Here is a 5,475-nt window from a genome sequence, read left to right as displayed (position 1 = left end):
CAACATTTAAAAGACATCTGGATCGGTAAATGAATAGGCAGGGTTTAAAGGCATATGGGCCAAGTGCTGGCAAAGGGGACTAGGTTAGTTTAGGATATCTGGTCAGCATGGACGAGTTGGACTGAAGGGTCCGTTTCTGTGCTGTACACCTCTATGACTCTATGACTCTATGCAATTACCATACAGCAAGCTGGGCCAGTCCTTGTGTTCCTTGTCTACAGCTGGATCCACCAGGCCTTGGACTGCTCCAGGTCACTCTCTGGCAGTATCCTCAACGTAAGCTCAGTGGTTTGTTGCCTCCTGAGTAAGAAGGCAAATATTTTGTGGGAGCAGTAGGTTTGAGAAACAAGACAGTCAGACATTTCAAAGTTGTTTGACAGTGTTCCCTAATTCAACAGGTGATCTGTTCTATAAATATAAATTATGTTGTTTGAGGAAAGTTTTTATTGCTCCGCATTTTGTTTTGGTGTTGATGTCTGTGGACAAGTCAGGGAAAGATGCAAGAAGGTAATCAAATGGTGGAACCAAAGACTTTGATGACCGTGGGAGTGTTGTTGTATTGGAGATGGAAGGACTTGTTCGTTTAAAACACTCACCAATAACTTGCTGTCAGAGACAAGGTAGGTAACGAGGAGCATTGCTGCTTTATATTATCCTCTTCCTTCCTCACTTCTTGCTTCCCACCTGGTGGTAAGAAATTATTCCTTATTATATCAGAGTTATGGAACATGCAGCAGTCACTATAAGCCTAGATTCCTATTAAGGGCTATCCTGCAAAGCTCCTCATCTGGTCATGATAGTACAAATGATGCATGAGCAGACTGATTATCTCTTTGCTTATGTTTCAGGGACCACATAAGTCTGATTGTGGGTAAAGCTCTATATCTATACCCAGCTTGCTGACAAGAGATATGAACCATGTCTGAAGGTGCTAACCTTCATTATCAAGAAGTTTGACTAACACCAGGAGGTCTGGTAAAGTGGTCTGGTAAAGAAAAAATAGGGTGGGACTGGTTTAGGTGGAACATAGACGAAATGGAGTTGTTAAGACAAGTGGCCTGTCCCTTTGCTCTACATTCAGTGTTCATAGATCGTAGAATCACTACAGTGTGGAAGCAGGCCATTTGACCCAACAAATCCACACTGACCCTCCAAAGAGTAATCCACCTAGACCCATCCCCTCCCCTATTACTTTACATTTCCTCTGACTAATGGACCTTACCTACACATCCCTGAACACTATGGGCAATTTAGCATGGCCAAACCACCTGACCTGCATATCCTTGGACTGTGAAAGAAAGCCGGAACACCCGGAAGAACCCACGCAGACATGGGGAGAATGTGCAAATTCCACAGAGACAGTCGCCCGAGGCTGGAATCGAAATCAGGTCCCTGGCGCTGTGAGGCAGCAGGGCGAACTACTGAACTACTGCCCTCCACAAAGATGTTGTTAAACTTGAAAGTGTTCAGAAAGGATTTACAAGGATATTGCCAGGGTTGGAGGGTTTGAGCTACTGGGAGAGGCTGAATAGGCTGGGGCTCTTCTACCTGGACCAGAGGCTGAGGGGTGATCTTACTGAAGTTTGTAAAAGCATGAGGTACATGGATGGGGTGAATAGTCAAGGTCTCCTCCTGGGGGGGGGGGGTGGACACGGGCAGGGGAGTCCAAAGCTGCAGAGCGTAGGCCTAAGGTGAGAGGGGCAATATTTGAAAGGGATCCGAGGTGCCACCCCCACCGAATCATAACTGCTGTAAAACTGGGTATAGACCAACATGATGTGGGATCAACAGGTTATACATTCAGGGAATGGTATCTAATTCTATTGAGAAAGATCTCAAATTAGTGATAGAAAGCTCCAGGCAAATACATCTGCAACCTATAACATCATTGATCCTGGGGAATCTCTGAAATGTGATGTATTCTTATCCTGTTTCATTCTGTCCATTAGAAAAATGCTACAACTCTGCCCCCAGTGTATAGAATGTCAATGATTTGAGCTATAACACTGAGGTCACTGTTTACAGCCTGGAATGACCCGTGGGTGTGAATTAAAGTTCATGGCAACTTTGAGAGACAAAGCCCAAGAATGGGAATCCAGTAGTGGCTGCAGTGGGTGGACATTTCCATACATACTGCCTTCACGAAGATGTGCACATTGTTTCTCTGTGACGTTCTGCTATGAAAACACTCTCTGATCATTAACAAAGGCATGGTTTCTCCTACGCTTCTGTCTTGTCTGGGCTCTCCCTGTTTTCTCCAGTCTCATTCATCCCTATGCCCCCTTCTCAAACACCAAGACCAGAATGCCCAGGGGCAAAAGTAGGCCATTCAGCCCATCGATACAGCTTCATATTCAATGAGATCATGGCTGATCCACTCAAATCCACTTTCCTGCCTTTTCCCCATAACCCTGATTCTGTTACTGATTAAAAACCTGTCTGTTTCAGCTTAATGACCCACTCTCAACAGCCCTCTGTGATAAGACAGAAGTGGGTACTGCAGATGCTAGAGATTAGAGTCAAGATCAGAGTGGTGCTGGGAAAGCACAGCAGGTCAGGCAGCATCCGAGGAGCAGGAAAATCAACGTTTCGGGCAAAAGCCCTTCATCAGGAATGTGATCAGGTGCTAAACTCTCCTTAAGGGGAAACAACCTTTCTGACAAGCCTCTAAGGATCTTATTTGTTTCATTACGGTTGCCTTTCATTTTTCCAAATTCCAATAAGGACATTCCTGAGTGACTCATTCCTGATGAAGGTCTTTTGCTCGAACTCGTCGATTTTCCTGCTCCTTGGATGCTGCCTGACCTGCTGTGTTTTTCTAGCACCATTCTAATCTCAGCCCTCTGTGATAAAGCATTCCACAGATTCACTAATCTCTGAAAGAAGATAGTCCTCCTTGTCACTGTGTTAAATGTGTGACCCCTAATTCTGAGCTTACACCCTCTGGTCCTAACTCTCCTTAAGAGGAAACAAGCCTCTAAGGATCTTGAATGTTTCATTATGGTTGCCTTTCATTTTCCTAAATTCCAATGAGCACATGCCTGAGTGACTCAATCTCTCACGATGAGACAATCCTTCCACACCCCAGTATCAGCCTCATGAACCTTCTCTGAACTGTCTCAAATTACATGAATATCTTTCCTTCTATACAGTGCACTAAACTGTTCACTGTATTCCAGCTGTGGTCTGCCCAGCACCTTGCATAGTTTTAGTAAACCCTCCCTTTCTTTATACTTCATTCACTTTGAAATAAAGGCCAACATTCCAATTGCCTTCCCTATTATCAGCTGAAATTGACTGCTAGCTTTCCGTGATCCATGCACAGGGTTTGAGTATAAGAGTTAGGGTGTCATGTTGAAGTTGTACAGGACATTGGTGAGGCCCCTTCTAGAGTACTGTGTCCAATTCCAGTCGGCCTATAATAGGAAGGATATTATTAAGATGGAAAGGGTTCAGAAAAGATTTACCAGGATGCTGCTGGGAATGGAGGGTTTGATTTATAAGGAGAGGGTGGATAGGCTGGGACTTTTATCACTGGATGCAGGAGGTTGAGAGGTGATCTTATAGAGGTTTATAAAATCATGAGGGGCATAGATAAGATGAATAACAAAGGTCTTTTACCTAGGGTGGCGCATGTCAAGACTAGGTGGCATACTTTTAAGGTGAGAGAATAAAGATTTTAAAAAGACCATGAGTGGCAATTTCTTTACAGAGAGAATAGTTTGTGTGTGGAATGTACTGCCAGAGGAAGCGATGGATGCAGGTACAGTTACAACATTTAAAAGACATTTGGATAAGTACATGAATAAGAAATGTTTGGAAGGATATGGGCCAAGCGCAGGCAGATGGAACTAGGTTAGTTTGTTATTATGGTCAGCATGGATTTGTTGGACCAAAGGATCTGTCTCCATGCTGTATGACTCTATCATTCTCAAATCCTTCTGTGCTGTAGCTTTGTGCGGTGTTTCTCCATTTAAGTAATATTCAGCCCCTGTGTTCTTCCTGCCAAAGTGCATAATCTCATATTTCCCATGTAATATTCCATCTGCCAAGTTCTTTTTGCCCAAAAACTTAACTTGTCAATATTCCTATGCAGACTTTTTATGTCATCTTCATGACTTGCCTTCCCACTTAATTTTGTATCATCAGCAAACATGGCATTCACTTTCCTCATTACAATCATTAATATGTATTATAAATAATTGTAGCCCACCCCTGGGTGTAGGCTGCCATTGTGAAAATGCCCTCCTTATCCAATTTCTCTGTCTTTTACTGGTTGACCAATTCTGAACACGTATGACTGCAACAAATGATTTCCATTAAGTTAAAAATCACACAACACCAGGTTGTAGTCCAACAGGTTTATTTGGAAGCACTAGCTTTTGGAGCGCCACTCCTTCGTCAGATAGCGCTCCAAAAGTTAGTGCTTTCTAATAAACCTGTTGCACTATGACCTGGTGTTGTACGATTTTTAACTTTGTCCACCCCAGTCCAACACCAGTATCTTCACATCATGAGTTCCAATAAAATAAAGGCAGTCCAATTCCAGTTTAATGTAGCTTCCAGAAGTCAGAATTATTAATGCATTGAAAAAATATGGGTCCAAGGTTATAGCAGCCAAAGAGAAAGCAGCAACTAGACCACTCTGTAATGGACAAGCACATGAAATAGCTCTCCTGCAGGATCCTTGCTGTCCATGTTACTGGGTTTATCATGGATTGAGGCAGCCTAATTTCCCAACTTCCCACATGTGCCATAGACAGATATTGCAGTCTGCCAGAATTGATTCGCTCATGGGTGGCACAGTAGCTCAGTGATTAGCACTAGGTAAAAACAATGACTGCAGATGCTGTAAACCAGAGTCTAGATTAGAGTGGTGCTGAAAAAGCACAGCAGTTCAGGCAGCATCCGAGGAGCAGTAAAATCGACGTTTCAGCAAAAGCACTTCATCAGGAATACAGGCAGAGAGCCTGAAGGGTGGAGAGACAAGTGAGAGGAGGGTGGGGGTGGGGAGAAAGTAGCATAGAGTACAATAGGTGAGTGGGGGAGGGGACGAAGGTGATAGGTGGAAAAGAAGATAGGCAGGTAGGACAAGTCATGGGGACAGTGTTGAGCTGGAAGTTTGGAACTGGGGTGAGGTGGGAGAAGGGGAAATGAGGAAACCTTTGAAGTTCACATTGATGCCCTGGGGTTGAAGTGTTCCGAGGCGGAAGATGAGGCGTTCTTCCTTCAGACGTCTGGTGGTGAGGGAGCGGCGGTGAAGGAGGCCCAGGACCTCCATGTCCTCAGCAGAGTGGGAGGTGGAGTTGAAATGTTGGGCCACAGGGCGGTGTGGTTGATTGGTGCGGGTGTCCGAGAGATGTTTCCTAAGCACTCTGCTAGGAGGTGTCCAGTCTCCCCAACGTAGAGGAGATCGCATCGGGAGCAACGGATGCAATAAATAATATTGGTGGATATGCAGGTAAAACTTTGATG

This window comes from Chiloscyllium punctatum, chromosome 2, assembly GCF_047496795.1.
Source record: "Chiloscyllium punctatum isolate Juve2018m chromosome 2, sChiPun1.3, whole genome shotgun sequence".
NCBI lineage: Eukaryota > Metazoa > Chordata > Chondrichthyes > Orectolobiformes > Hemiscylliidae > Chiloscyllium > Chiloscyllium punctatum.
This window is presented reverse-complemented; position numbering follows the sequence as displayed.